A 16,704-nucleotide genomic window follows, 5' to 3' on the forward strand; every position below is an offset into this window, starting at 1 on the left:
TGTATTGTGCAGTATGTGTATGCTGTATGCACGTGTGTGGGTATGTGCTATGTGCATGCATATATGTGTTTGTGTGGTACAGACAGGTGTTTGGCTAAGTGTGTATGACGTGAATCTATGGTATGTGTGTATGTGTATAGTATGTGTATGATGTGTGTGATATATGTATTTAGTGTGAGTGTATGTATATAGTATGTGTGTTATGATGTATGTGTATGATGAGTGTAGAATATATGTTTACATATTGCTGGTGATTGAACCCAATCCTGGGTTTTATGCACTCCACTTGAGCCATGTCTCTAGCCATGACTCATCCATGTCTTGAATATTTAATTTAAAATTTCTTTGTTAGCTGAATACAGGGAAGAATCAGCTAAGAATGTGGCATATGTGTTTAGTGTGAGCGGTATGTGGTGTGTGTGTGTGTGTGGTATGAACATATTGCATGCCTGTGTGTTGAGCTGGCAACGTACGTTTGGTGTGAATGTGTGTGTGCACTATGTACGTGCCATGTGCACGTGTGTGTGTCATGTGTGCATGTGAATATGTGTGGCAGACCAGGCAGTTCTGTGTGTCCTCATAGGTTGGATGTTTCTTCTCAGTTCTGAGAGCCTCTGTGACTGATGAGGAATCCTTGTATCTCCAGCATGAAGCTCAGCCAGCACAGGATGCCTGCCTTTAAAAGCAGCAGTTGCTTCAGGGCTCCAACAGCTCGCATGGCATTAAGGTGCTGTCAGGGATGATGCCTTTGAGGGCATGCTTGGGTGTTTACAATTAACCAGGCAGGTGGACTGCCATTTCTAAAAATGTTCACTTTTTTCCTAAGCATGTTTCCTGGTACTGTGACTAGGTTACATGTGGGAATTCTTTCTGAGTGTCTATGTAAACACAAAGCTAATGAGAATGGCAAGAAGCAGGCCTTTCAGTGAGAATGTGGTGCTAATGAGGGCACGATCCCCCAAGACCAGAAAAACAACTCCATCAGTGACATACAGGCCACCCTTCTCCATGTTTACTGTCACCAGCTCTCCCACACTGCAAGCTGTTTGTCATTTGAGTGCAACTGGGTTAATGGGAGAAGATCCCCAGAGTTACCTCCTGGCTCCCATCCTGATGGGTTGTCATGACAATCTTGCGGTGTGACGGCTTGTGGTTCACAAAGATTTGAAAACAAGCCTCAATGAACAGCTCTGTTTTTACCTTGTAAAGTGCCAAGTGCCAACTGTCACAGCTATGCCTCAGGTGGACACAAGGAGGTCACTCCAGTCTCACAGGAGGGAGGGAGGGCTGCTGTTCTGAGTAGCTGCAGGAAACCTGGGCAGAACCTGTTGCAAATACATCTCTGCTTAAGAGCCGACCAGCCCTGGGTGTGGCTCAGCTCTTGCCACTTTGCAATCACTCACAAAACAGTCATTGATAAAATCAGGTATAAACCAGTCTGACCATCTTCCATCTTCCAGCCCACCCGGGGTAAAACCTAAAGGTGGCTTGATCTGGAGGGCTAACGAAGGCTTTTCTGAGCATTTCCTAAGTACTGAAAAGATGCATTTTCTAATTTATTAGGAGAGCTTGCCTCTGCTTTTATTCTCCATTTCTTGTCCCGTCTCATTTATTATTAGAGATTATAACTCATTCCAGACCCACAAGCTCTCAAATAGCCTAATGAAGGGCTGTTTGAGACTTTTGTGTGTGTGGTGTGTACATGTGCACCATACATGTGTGCATGTATGATGTACATGTGGAACCTAAAGAGAAACCTTGTGTGTCGTTACTCAGGGACTGTCTACCTTTTCATAAAATTCAGAGACAGGGTCTCTCGCTGACCTGGAACTGGCCAGTTGTTCAGTGAACCCTAGGAATTCACTCATATCCCCCTCTCTGGCATTAGGATGATAAAAATGGGCCACTGTGCCCAGCTTTTTTTTTTTTTCCCACATGGGTGCTAGTGGCTGAACGTAGGACTTTTGAAAGGAGAGTACTGTATTGACTGAACCATCTCTGTAGCCACTGTACAATTAACTATACAATTATCTGTTTAAAAAGTTAGTAATATTTGCATATATTTGCATGTGTGTGTGTGGGGGGACACGCATGCAAGCATTACATTTGAAGACTAGACATTAATGTCAGGTGTCTTTAGTGTTTTCTACCTTTGTTTTGAGACAGGGTCTCTCACTGAACCTGCGTAGACTGGCTGGCTTGTGAGCCCCAAGATTCTTTTGTCTCTGCCTCCCCAGTGCTGGAATTACAAACATTTGCCACCACACTTGGTGTTTTTGTTGTTGTTGTTGTTGGAAGGGATCTGAATTTAGGTCATCAGGCTAGTGCAGCCAGCAAGCACTTTACAGAGAGACCATCACCTCTGCTGCCCCTAGTCATTTTGACTTTCAAAAGATCCCAAGACACATCTGTAAAATATTCCATTTCTTTTTACAACGCTACCTGGTATTAGACTGATACAAGTCAAACCAGTTAGAGGGTGTCACTTCCAATCCAGAAGCATCTCAAGGATTTCTCTGTGACCAATGAACAGAGCAGAGAGTAATATGTCATTTAACCTACTGTTTGTGCTAATAATATCACAGACATAATGATATTTCTCCCTTACCTACCGACTGTGTCCCTCTAAAAAAGAAAGAACATCAGTCCTACTTAATTATAACACCATTTTCATCTTAACAAAATGAACAGTAACTCCTTGGAAGTCTTCAACACTAATTTTTTTTTTTCCAAATTGCCCGTTGTCCTAAATGTCACATACTGCTGGCCTATTTGAGCCAGGAGCCAGTCATAGTCCTGCACTGAGTTGTTCTGTCTCATGTATCTTCTCATCTAGAACAGGTTTCTCGCCCTGCCTCCACCTCCTTGAGTTGATGAAGTGAGCATGCAGTAATGATGAACATGAGAGTTTTGTCATCTCAATAAAATTTTACATTTTTATTCTAATTGATAATTTTTGTGTGGGCTTTACAAAAAACAAAAACAAAACTCATGGGTTGACTTTTTGAAGGGATACATCTCCTATTAGCGTTTTTTTTTCTTTTAAAGATTATTATTTTTTATATGAGTACACTGTCACTCTCTTCAGACACACCAGAAGAGGGCATCGGATCTCATTACAGATGGCTGTGAGTTACCATGTGGTCGCTGGGAATTGAACTCAGGACCTCTGGAAGAGCAGCTAGTACTCTTACCCACTGAGCCACCTCTTTAGCCCCTCCTATTAGATTTTGACTGTGTTTCTTGTAAGTGACAATGCTGAGTGGAAAGATGTTTGTGGGGTTTCCCTTCCACGTGCTTGTATCTGATCCTTTATTTTTTTTTTTCTTCATAGAAATGAAATGTACAGAAGGGCTGTCTGAACAAGTATTCTCTCTATTAACCTGAACTCCTCTAGGGCATTTGCCTTGGTGTTGTAGATGGGGTTTCTACACACATGGAAAGGAAACTACTATCAAACCTTGAATTTCTGATGAACTATTGAGAAAATGCCACCCATTAATCCACAGGTACTGGCTAGGTGTTATTCCTGTGAATCACAGTGCTTCCACTTAACTGTATCCAGGTCCCATTGGCCCCAGATCAACCCCCTACCTTCTTAGCTTTGTGTTCTTGACTCGGTGTCAGGAAATTAGTTAAGGTCACCTCCAGCTGATGAGCCCAGTCATGTGTCATAGTAACAGCACACTGTCGCTTCCTCCCCCATCACCAAGCTCTTCCAGCAGGCTCTTCCAGAGCTGTGTCCTGAGAACCTCTGGATTGGAGAGGGAGCCATGAGTAAAGAGGCTGCTATTCTTAATCATTAAGTAAGGCTTTGCTGAGCAGGTTATTTCCTGTCTGGGTTTATATGCTTCAGGGTTCCCACATGTGAAAATCATTCACTTTCCTATGTAAGATTGAAATATATTCATTTATGTTAAAGTAGGACGTATGCTGATATAAGGTTGTTTAGTTATTTTTTTTTTTTAAAGCAAGTAGATATGGTAGTTTTGAAAGAAATTGGAAATTCAACACATGCATGTTGCCTGGATTAAGAAAAAGAAACACAGGCCTGTAATCTCAGCTCCCAGGAATCAGAGGCTATAGGATCATGAAATTAAGGTCATCTTTAGCTACATAGCAAGTTAAAGGCTAGCCTGGGCTATGTGTGTGAAGAAAACCAACCAATCAATGAATGCATAAGAGAACTAGACTGTTTGGCCTGGACCCAGAGCCAGGAATGGATTGATCCATTTTCTTGTGCTAACAACACGGCGACACAGGAGAAAGTTGTATGGTGGCCCGTTTGGGAGCAAGGAAGCAGCTTGATCTTGTGTGTGTGTGACCCAGCAGAGATCGCAGTTCAGGTTCTCTGATATCAACTATCTTCCCAGTGTTCCAGTCAAACTTTTAAATGTTATATCCGAGCAATATTATTATTGTTTATACCTACACTGGCTCATTTGAGAGCCATCCCCGTTTTTCTGATGTGTGATCCTACAGAACTGAACTGAGAGATTTAGAAAGCTTTTGATATCGATGCATAATTAAAGACTCAACTTATAAAAGTTCATTTATGAAACTCAATAGAACAAGACTCCCGCTTGCCGGTTTTTGAAATGGAGTGGTGTGAATGTGTAAGGTTCTTTCCCCTTTCTTCTATTTTTGCTGTATGGTTGGCACAGCCCCGGCCTTTTGAAGCAGCTGGGATATAAATATAAAATAGGGACAGAGACCTATTACTGGAGAACAGCTGGCTAAGCACAAGGCTCTGGGCTCTGCAGGGCCAACCAACTAGCCCAGGCATGCTGGTTTCGGTCTGATTGACTCTCTGGCTTTCTGCTGAGCAGGCTTTAATGATTTAAAGGTTGGCAGAGCAAGCCAGGTCTCTTGTCAGGCACCCATCCATCTCTATTTGTAACCTACACAGTAATTAGAGCCAGAGTTTTTGTTGGAACTTCATCTTTGGCAGCATTTGAAGTGTGGTATTATACTATCTGCCTATTTCTAGACGATTTTTAAAGGTGTACATTATATGCTAGTAAAATGTTTAGCAGGTTTTTTTTTCATGGTTCAAAGTTAGTAAGCATCATCCTAACCAATATGTGTTGGTTTGTGGAGTCGAGCCATTGCACTAACAAGACAGCTGCCTAAAAGCAAGGTGAGCTCTCTAGCCATTACCATTTCTTTGGTAAATTCTGGAGGGACATCTGGTTGGTAAGTTTTTTTTTTTTTTTTTTTTTTTTTTTTTTTTTTTTTGAGGAGTTGCTTCTGACGTTACATTTCTTATGATAGAAGGCTTTTTTGGGGTGTGTGTGTGAAAGTTTACTTTTAACTCAAACTTGATAAATAGCATGAAAAAAAATCATAAGAATTCGAACTCATCTGCATCAAGGAAAACCTTCTTCACATATATTCAGCTGACTGTATAGTGCAACACACACTTAGGAAGTGCCTGCTTGACACTGTGCTGATGGCTATTTATGGTTATGATCTTGCTCCTGCCCTAAGAAATGATGACCATGTTCTTCAGTTCCATGAACCCCCAATCATTTTGCAGAATATATCTATGTATGTCTATAACATTGTTGAACATTTCTATACCATTATTTTGTTTTCTACTATGTAGATACCATATGACAAAAAAATCTCAATGTGCTTCCATTTCCCTGCCCCCCAACCCCCACCATCAAGTCTGCGCCTTGGTTTTCTCTTTTGTAAAAGTGGTGATAATGAGAACGCCTCCATCGGAAGGATGTTACGAGGATTGGTTAATGTGAGTTGGTGTTTGAAGCAGTTCTTATCTTCTGGCTAGTAATTGTCTAGATTCGCTGGAGTATTCTGAGTCACATAATTTTCCCAGAGGCTTGTTTGCCAAAGACCTTCCATCATACCCCAGCCAAGTGTGTGTGCTTCATATAGAATTTCCCATCTGCTAGGCGTGGTGGCATGTCTTTAATCCCAGCACTTGGGAAGCAGAGGCAGGTGGGTCCCTATGAGTCGGCTGCCAGCCTGGTCATGACAGCCAGGGCTACATGGAGTAACAGTTCTCAACCTGTGGGTTGTGACCCCTTTCTTTCACAGGAGTGATATATCAGATATTTACATTATGATTCATGACAGTAGTAAAATTATAGTTTTGGAGCAGCAACGATATAGTTTTATGGTTGGGGGGGGGGGGCTCACCATACATAAGGAACTGTGTTAAAGAGTTGAAGCATTAGGATGCTTGAGAAACACTGACACAGAGAGAGCCAAACAAACTCAACCAAACAAAGAGAAACACTTCTCAGTTTATCACAGCATCATTAGTATCGCCATTCGTGAATGTAAGCCGATTCCTTCCCCACTGCGCCCCTACCTCTCACTGTCTTTGTACAAAGTTCCACATCCTAGAATACCCCTCCCTCTTTTTTCTTGGGCTCCTCTTCAAAGTTCAGAGTTCAAGTTCTTGTCTACTGAGACACCATATCTGACGGTGTGAGTTACTTTCTACTGTTATAATAAAACATAATGACCAAGGCACCTTCCAGAAGGCATGGTTTATTTTGGGCTTATGGGGCTAGAGTCCATGATGGCTAGTAGCCAGCAGATGGCAGAAGACACAGCAGCTAGAACTGAGTGCTCACATCTCAAACCACACTCAAGAAGCCTAGAAAGCACACGCTTAGTGGCGCTTGAGTCTTTTTAAACCTCAAAGCCTGCTCCAGAGACATCGTTTCTCCAGCAAGGCTATAACTCCTAATTCTTCCCCCAAAGAGTCACTGGGGACTAAGTGTTGAAGTGCCTCAGACTTAATGAAGGACCAGTCAATTAAAAATCAAACCACCACAACACTAGCCTCCCAGAACACACTCTCTCTCTCTCTCCTCTCTCTGTCTTTGTGTCTCTGTCTCTCTCTGTCTCTCTGTCTCTCTCTCTCTCTCTCTCTCTCTCTCTCTCTCTCTCTATATATATATATATATATATATATATATATATACCTGTGCATATAAAAAGAGAGAGTGGGTGGGGTCTCACTGTGTAGCTCTCCTGTTTTGGAAGTTGCTGTGTAGCTCATAGAGATTCATCTACCTCTGTCTCCTTGTTGGAATTAGAGGCATGCACCACCACACCCAGCTGCTACTCTATATTTAATTGTGTGATTATTTGATTAATATTTGCCTCACCCATCACAATGTAAGCTCTTGAGACCAGGGCAGTTTATTTTTAAAATAAGTTATCATAATATTTTTATTATCAAGTTCTGCTGTTAAATTACACTGTAGATACTTACTTAAAGGACATGTGTTGAATAGATTGGAGGGTTAGTCTTTATTCATGTGTTGCTTGAATCAATCTATGTATCACTTATCATTTAATTATAAGAGTCATATATAGTTTTTGCTATAAGGACCAGTGCAGAGATATAGAAATAAGTGAACCTGTTCCCAGAGAGATCCCAGAGAGAGCCATTGTTTATATAAAAGTAAATTATGTCCTGGCAGATACTTTTCTCCTGTATGTTTAAAAATCATGTCACATACACATGCAACTTTCTGTTGGAAACCTGAAATATATATATATATATCCAGAATTATATGTATAGATCTACAGAGAGTAGGCTGTAACCATTAAAATGATTACAAAATACTTTACAAAGGTCTAAAAGAATACCGTGAGCATCTGAGGACTTTCCATGAAGCTCAGTAAAAAATTTCAATGTGACCACCATACTTTACACAATCCTGAGCTAACTTCTGTCTTGAGCTTGATGTTTCGCATTCTCATAATTTGTTGCGGCCCGAGCTGCCCCACATTGGGGGCCAAAAATGTTGAGAACTGCTCTATCCCACGCTTGGGGGCCAAAATGTTGCATACCACTCTATCAATATTGGAACCCACACTGCCAAAAGCCTTGGGAGCTAAATTGTTAGAGCTCACACTGCCCCAATCTACTCTGGTCCACGGGTCGGGGTTCAGCAAGAGAGAGAGTGAGGATGGACACAAAGAATGGAGACCAGACAGAGTGTGATTCAATCCCATTTATTCTTCAGTCTCTCTTCCTAGTCCAAGTCCCAAGTCTTGAGTTCCTAGTTCCTAGTCCCTAGTGCCTCCAAGTTCCAGGTCACTTCTTCCAAGTGCCAAGTGCCTAATACCTAATAATCATTATTTCTTCTGTCTGCCTCTCACCTTTTATATGTCTCACTTCTAAGCCACGCCTTTAAGTCATACCTTTAAGTCATGTCCTTAGGTCTTGTCTCTAATTCTGATCTCTAAGTCACGCCCTTAAGTCACACACCTTTAAGTCTCATACACCCAAGGGAAAATCCTGGGTATCTAAATCAGAGTGTGCTCAGCTGTTGTAGGCTATTGTAATCAAGTCTCTTGTCAGGGTATATGGCTCAAGATGGCTGCAAGGATGATAACCGTCTTCTGTCGGCTCCCCACAATAATTAGACTTTTATTTTTTTAACAATGTCTTATCTAGTCACTTCACTATGGAGTTGTATCTCCAGCCCTCTTTATTTTTTGAGTACTGAAATTTGTATCTATAATCATTAGAATGTCTTGGTATATTTTCTAAATTAATATTAATGGTAGAATTCTGTGTTGAATTTTCTGAAACTATTTTCCCTAAATATTTGATTTATGAGAGTCATTAAAAAATAAAATGGTGTGTGTGAAGAAATACTGGAGGTGGAAAAATTTACTGGAGAGAGGAGAAAGAAGGGAAGGACTGTTAGCATTGCTTCTAGGCTCCACCCACAGGCCTGGCTTACTATAAAGGGGGCTGTTTGCCCACTCCTGGGTCTCTTACTCTCTTATTCTCTGTGGTGGTTTGTATATGCTTGGCCCAGGGAGTGGCACTATTAGAAGTGCCCCTATTAGAAGGTATGGCCCTGTTGGAGTAGGTGTGGCCTTGTTGGAGTAGGTGTGTCACTGTGGGCATGGGCTTTAAGACCTTTAAGCTGCCTGAAAGCCAGTCGTCTCCTAGTAGCCTTCAGATGAAGATGTAGTACTCTCAGCTTCTCTTGCACTATGCCTGCCTGGATGCTACCATGTTCCTGACTTGATGATAATAGACTGAACCTCTGAACCTGTAAGCCATCAACAATTAAACATTGCCCTTATAAGAGTTGCCTTGGTCATGATGTCTGTTCACAGCAGTAAAACCCTAACACATTCTTTCTGACTCTCTTCTCTCCTTGACCCCTTTCTCCCTCTCTCCCCATTCCCTTTCCCACTCTCTCCACATGCTCCTAGCCTGAGGCCTCTCTTCTGTCTGTCTTTCTGTCTCTCTGTGTCTCTGTCTCTGAGTCTCTGTCTTTGTCTGTGCCTACTCCCTTCCCAAATCCCCCTTCCTATGCCTCAAATAAACTCTATTCTATACTAAACCTGTCATATGGCTGGTACCTCAGAGGAAAGGGGTGCCTCAGCATGGGACAACTGAGCTCTTCCACCTCACTATACTGTGCCTCTATCAAACATATCCTTGACTCTTAATCTTTTTGTAAAACACAACACTAACCAAAGCTTAGGATCTGTCAAAAGCCTTATGGAAAGTCTATAGGCTAATCTGAAAACATACTTGGACTCAGGGTTGGAAAACAGATTTGACCCAGAACCTGGGATACTCTCAACCTTGGTCAAAGTAACCTCATTTTTGCAATGAGCTACACTCAGTGCAGAGGTACATAACTGGTCAAGGCACTGACAAGGAGAAACTGAGTACTTAGACTCCAATGGGAGTTCATTATCACCTTGTCCAGCCCTTCAAGTCTCAGGGAACATCATGGGGGGAGAGGCAGAGAGAATTTTAGCGCTTTGAGATGGAGAGGAGTGTTGTAAAATTCTGTACTCTGGCCCTGACGTGGCTCTTATACTTATTAACAATCAGGTGTAGTTAACTGCATAAGATCTACCCAAGACTAAACCAGTTAAAATTTTAGCACAGATCAGGAGAGATCCAAGAGACCCCACTGCTAGCTGAGGAACTGATTTGGTAGCAATCTGGCAGTTGATGGCTGAGGGAGTTGCTTTACTTCAGAGGTAAAACCTCTGGTAAGGTTCTCATGATGTAGCTGTAAGTGAGGGCCTGGTAAAGAAACCAACAAAATAGCCGATACATGATTTGGGGGAATGTTTTGTGTGTGTGTGTGTGTGTGTGTGTGTGTGTGTGTGTGTGTGTGTGTCTGTGTGTGTGTCTGTGTCTGTGTATGTGAGAGACACAGAGAGAGACAGAGAGAGAGACACACACACTATATACAATATATGTATGTATACACATATATGTGTATACATCATATACATATACATATACATATGGAGGGGGGTGGAAACAGCCAGAGGCATGTGGATGAGTCTAGAGCAGAGATCAAAAGAAGCAGACTGGACATGGCCAAGGCTAGGAAAGTGGGACTAACAGAGAAGACCAAGAGAAAGAACAATAGAGACTAGAAAGAAAATAGTAGAAAATATCAAGAGAGAAAAGTTGCTACTATGCAGAGAACTAATGAGTATCAGGGAGGAAGAAACCATGTGATTCCAACAACCTGGGAGCTATTGTAGTGGAGAAGTGGGAAGGGCCAGGATGTAGCATGAGCTCTGTGATGTACAAGTGTGAAGGGGCGAAGTCTCAAGGTGAGCCTGGACTTCCACATGCTGGAAGGCACCACGGGTTTTTGCCAGTATAAAGAAGGCCGCATGTCCCTTCTTCTAGAGTCAAGGAAAATGACTCCTTTTGGCTAATGGGAATTCATTTCACAAGTCCCTGACGAGTGCTGGCTGTTACCTAGCCACCAGAAGTCTTCTATAGTCCAGCTTAAGTTAGGCCTACACTCAATTTTTGGACCAAGTCAGTGGGCCTGCCCTTTTGTGGGGGAAATGGTCCTGACAGCAGTAAATAGCTCCGTATCCATGCACATGTAAATGACTGTAATGAAACTCTGTGCATTATAAAGAGAAGAAGAAGTGTGACGACAGAGGAAGGGGTCCAGAGTGAGCAGGAGTGGGCTGAGGGATGTGGAAGGTGACTGTGATAAATGTATATCATGTGCTTCAGCTTCGTTTCAGTCATTCCTCTCAACATAGTCTTTTGTGAGAGCATCTGCAATCAGCACCCATTCCTCTATTGCTGTGGGTCTGCCTCCTCTCAGTCCTCTCTTTGTGGCAATCAGTGACTTTTGATTTGCCTGTGCTTTGAGCTTGCCTTCTTTTGTGCACATGTGTAAAGATTTCTCCAGAAATTCTCTTTAGGCGGTCAAAGGTTGGGAGATATGTTCATTTTCAGCCTTACTAGATACTGATAACTTCTGCATTATTTTATATGCTTTATGCTTGCCTTCATAATCACACATGATAAGAATGTACACTGACTTATTTCATAGTATTCCGTGAAAATAATCATACCCGTTTATCCGCCCATTCTCCACTGTGCTTAAGTAGGTTTTATTTGGAGTTAACACAGGTTGAGACAGCCTAAGGCTCCAAGGCTTCTGGGTTATTTGAACTCATTAGATACTTTCCCCTGAGTCAGGTCAATTCTTACCACTGTTACTTTTCTCTTCAGTGGATGGTGAAACTGAAAGGTCCGGGACTCCCCAGAAAGGGGTCCACTTAAGTCACAGGATAGCACGCACCCAAAGGACACACGAGAGACCGTCTTGCTGTAAAGCACATGAGGTGGTTTATTAAATCAGAGCTCTGGGCCAGCCCATATCCCCATATCTCACATAGGGGATAGAGGGACTGACCTCGTGGCTCAGAGGCATAGCGCTTATATATGGGCGGGGTGGGGAAAAAGCGAACTTTCGCGCAGGTGCACAGGATTGGTTGTTTTACCTTTTTTGAACACTAGTAGGCCGTACCATGGGGGCAGGGTGTAGTTCCTCCCTTGGCCAGTCAGTTTCTGGGATGTTCTTAACAGGCCTTTGTACTGTAACTCCCCCTCCTCTGTAACTAATTAGATGGACCCAAACCTGCTGGCAGGTGCTTTTCTGCCCAAGGTCTAAGGCGAAAAATTTACACATATTTCATAAGATGGCCTTTATAATTTTTCACTCTACATCCCCACTTTTTCCGATTTGGTTATGTTTTTAATCATAAAAACTCAATTATTAATAAGTCTATTCTCACCCCATTTTTTCCGATTTGGATCTTTAGAAAAGTCTAAACTCCAGTGTCATCATAATTATTATTATTATTTTTTGACCCAAAGTCCTATATTGGTGGTGCAACACAAAAAGTTGAACAGCATTTATCTTTTCTCTAACAAAAGTTATTAATCCATTTAAAATGTAGGGGCTTATGGTTAAAAGCAGAAGTAAAATCACAAGGGGTCCAGCAAGGGAGGATTGAACCAACTCTCGAATCAACGTTGCTGTGTCTCTCTATCTTGTCTCTGGTCTAACCTTCCTCTGAATTTATTTTCTGGTCATTCTTGAATGGTCTACATAATAGTAACATTTTTTCTTAGAGCAGCACACAGACTTTTTTTTTTTAAAGAAACAGCAAGTCTAGTAATAACTTAACTTTGTTACCGACTGTTCTAGGGCTCTCAAATTTATATCAGTGGCAGCTCTCAGCTGATGAAAATAATGAGGTGTCTGTATCAATGTAGCCACACCTGTCTCTATATCTATGGCCACTCCTAGTCACAATGTAACAGCTAGAGTCTAGGAAAATAGGCTCTCTGCAGAATCTTCCCTTGGCCAGTCAGTTCTGGGATGTTCTTAACAGGCCTTTGTACTGTAACTCCCCCTCCTCTGTAACTAATTAGATGGACCCAAACCTGCTGGCAGGTGCTTTTCTGCCCAAGGTCTAAGGCGAAAAATTTACACATATTTCATAAGATGGCCTTTATAATTTTTCACTCTACAAAACCAGCCTGAGGGATTTGAAATTGCAGAGGCAGGTGGGAAGGTCCAGGTCTCTGGCTCACTGGTTTATAGCTGAGAACTGCAATTGGCTGGGGCACCGGAAGTGACATCACAGGAGCAGAGCACAACAAAGGGCTAGCAGGAAACACATGGTCTTTGTTCCCACCTGTGAAAACCAGAGCTCAATTCTCTACTCTCCTGAGCTGCAGGGTTCAGGGAAGTGGAAAACAGATGGTCCTTTACTAGGAGACCGATAGCATTGTTTATGTCTCCCTCCTCCCACCAGCAGGAAGTATTCCTTGGGGAATTGGGAGGAAGGCTTTCAGTAGCTAGCCAAGAGCTGGAAGAAGGTGCTTATAGTGACTATTTACACCTCTTCTCTTATAGTACAGCCCTGAAAGTATCTCTGTTATCTTTGTGCTGCTGTTCCTGCCAAGGTTCCCAAGAAGCCAGGAGCTGAGCTCCACAGGGCATGCTCATGCTTGTGGTAGTTTTAGGGAAGCACACTTTAGAGGGGTCTGGAGCACTGGGCATGATCAAATCTAAAATTATTCCCTATTCCTATATCCTCTTTTCCATTTTAAATGGACTCTGAAGTCACAAGACTTACCTGAGTAGCCACAGCTGCCGTGTATGTTTCTGGACTAAAGTCCAGAAATCAAGATTTTTGTCTACAGCCAGCTTTGTGGTACCAAGAACGACCTTCATCCTCCAGGGGGTCCCTGGGGGGATGCCAAGAGTTCTGCATCCATGAGAGAATATTTGCCATGCTCATTCCACAGGCACAGAATTAGAGGCTACTAGCAGGAGGTAAAGGTGTGAGGGATGTGATCTCTCCCCAGCAGCACCTTTCCTTCGGATTCATCGTGTGTGTGTGTGTGTGTGTGTGTGTGTGTGTGTGTGTCCATCCTGGAGTGCCAATGCAGAATCCAAGGGGTAGAGTGAAGTTCTTCTAGGCACAAAGGAAATAGAGATTCGCATGGTTCTGAGGTCTGCAGGGAGACAGCTATTGCTTTTGATTTGCCTGAGAATGAGAAATTGCTCACAAATGTGACAATGTCTAAGTGACAGTCTTTAGTCATCCCAAGGCATGTCCTGGAATCTTGTGACCAAAGACCCAAGCACCACCCAGTTAGGACAGCACATCCCATTCTGTATTTGTCCCCAGATGCCACATGCATGTCTCTTGTCATTCCTTGAATGGAGTATGTTCATGGCCCATCTTCCTCTCCTGTCCCTCTTCCTGTCCTGTCTCTATTAAATAGTCTCTCTACAGGTGATCACATCCCATCCCACAGAGATCAGTGTTTATTCAGTACACTGTCTGGTTTATCGCTCTACTCTGAGGCAGCAGTGGACACCTCAACTCTGAGTCTTTTAGCCATCTTCTCAACATGTTCGTGCAATGCACATCGTCCTCGGGCCTGCTTGCTCTTTTTCTGCATTAGTTCTTATTTGGGGTTGAAAGCCTCACCCACACACCCATGGCACTCCCGTAAGGAGACTGAGGGCACGATACTCCACCAGCTCACAGGCCTACTTAACTGGGTTTCCAGATGGCAGGTGGGGGTAGCATACACTGGAATCCAAGCACTTGAGAGGCTGAGTCAGGAGGACTGTGAGTGTGAGCCTACCTTGGGCTACCTAGTGAGAGCCTGTCTTCATATCTGTCCTGCCTAAGACAACACTTCTATGGTTCTGTTTATGTTAGAATAAAACACAAACTGCTTCTTACAAGACCCCTGGCTTCCTTCCCACTCCAGTAAGCTGCCTGCACTTCTAGTTGTCCACAGCTCTGAGACTGTCCATTCCCACAGGCCCTAAATCCAAACCTAATCTCCCCACTTGCCTCCCCGCTCCTTATATGCTATCAGAACGGCATATAAGACTTGATAAGACTACTTATCAAGACTTAAGTAGTATCTTTCCTCCTTTCCTCCCCCAGACCTCTGAGCTGGTCCTCCTACATATCTCCTATGTAACTTTCTGTGTTGTTGACCACAACACCAAAGGCTTAAGTTACTTCTCCAAAGTGGGACCTGGGTGACTGTGTATCTCTACTCTGGGAAAGGAGCCAGTCTTTCAGTATATGAGAAATATAAACATATTTGATAGATTAAAATTGGAAAAAAATGTTCTCAAAAGTTTCCTGGGTATGAGAGTGGGAATCTCGGGTTTTAAGATATTACACTATATTTATGTGACTTACAGAAGGTGACTTTGGAAGGTCTCATGGATCCGAACAAATTCTCCTCAATAGCTGATTTCTTATTTCCAGCCACCACATCTCCACCTTGCTGTAAAGAGTGGACCAACTAGCTGTTATTGAGACATGGATATCTGACAAGAGCGTGGGCATAGGTTCTAAGTTTAGGAAGAATGAGGCAGAGAGCTTAGTATCAATAAGTCAAAGCTGCTGACGTCCCTGAATGTTTTCATCTGTGCTCTCCACTGGAGCATCGTGCAAAACTGAAGCTCACCGTGGGGCTTAACGAAGAAGAAGCTGCCATCTGTGCTGATAGGAGGAAGGGGACCACAAGTGGAGGCAGCAACCAGGGAAGGTGGGGTAGGGTCAGGATGTCCAGTTGCTCTAAGAGAAGGAACTGCAAAGATAGGCAGGATGCTGGCTGACCCTTCCCTGATATCTATATCTATATCTATATCTATATCTATATCTATATCTATATCTATATCTATATCTATATCTATCTATCTATATATATATATGGAGAGAGAGAGAGAGAGAGAGAGAGAGAGAGAGAGAGAGAGAGGAGAGGAGAGGAATGTAGGATGAAAGGCTAAATAACCGATTCCTACCTAAGAACTTCAGCGTCTGTGTTAGACAAAATGCCGTGAGTTAATGAGTTAATCTTTTTGACTCAGGGGTAGGGTTTTTTCTCTTCAAACGTTTAGAGTTCTTTATGCTATTTTAAAAATTTCAAAAGTTCTTTCAAGAACCAGGGTTTGGTCTAAAGTGACTCAGAAGAGATGGTGCTGTAAGAGACAGGTTGTGGGAGAGGAAAGGGTCTTATACAGAAGAAAGAGGGTTATTGTTTTCAAATGTCAGCATGTGACAAGAATTAAGAGGCGGCTTATTTTTTTTTTTTTTTTTTTTTTTTTTCTTAAAGTTTGAGAGCTACACTTTAAGACAAAGCCCTCTAACAATTGCCAGAAAGTTAAAGCAAAAATGAACCTGATTACTAAGTTGTATGTGGACATTTAAAAACAATTTGTCTGTTACAAATTGTATTTCTATAATTTTCTAATACAGAAATCTTTGGATTATAGGATTCAATTGATTAAAATTGTGGGTAGATCTGGATGGAGATGGTTCTTTTTCATGGATTGAAGTTTTGACTATAAACTTGGTCATTCTACTGTTACTAATTAGCAGGTCCATAGCCTTCCACCTCAGCTTCCCGGCAGTCCAAAAAATTAGGAAACAGAAATTAGAGAAGAGAAGTGGATTACTTGACTGTTTGGCCAAGTCAGGGAGAGAAAGAATCTATCTCTCCTCCCATGTGTCTGTGGGAGTTTCACAATGTATAGAGAAGTATGAATGCTGGGAGAGTCCTTACTGGTTCTTCCCTGGGGTTGCCACCACTGCTCCATTCTTAGCTATGGAGGGTCAAAGGTGTCTCTCTTTAGAATTGGAGTGCTCAGTCCATTACCAAAGCACAGGGTCATACGTTTCTCACCACTGAAGGAACCCGTGTATATTAAAGCCAGAGGAAATCATCCCTGTCATTAGAAATTGGTTTTGAACTAATTAGAAGTCACAGCATATTCTGTAGCATTAATAGCTTTCTCTAGAAAAGGATGAGTATCCAGACCCCTCGACAGCACAACTGTCGGAATAGCATTC

Source organism: Arvicanthis niloticus, chromosome 17 (assembly GCF_011762505.2).
Source record: "Arvicanthis niloticus isolate mArvNil1 chromosome 17, mArvNil1.pat.X, whole genome shotgun sequence".
In the NCBI taxonomy this organism is placed as follows: Eukaryota; Metazoa; Chordata; class Mammalia; order Rodentia; family Muridae; genus Arvicanthis; species Arvicanthis niloticus.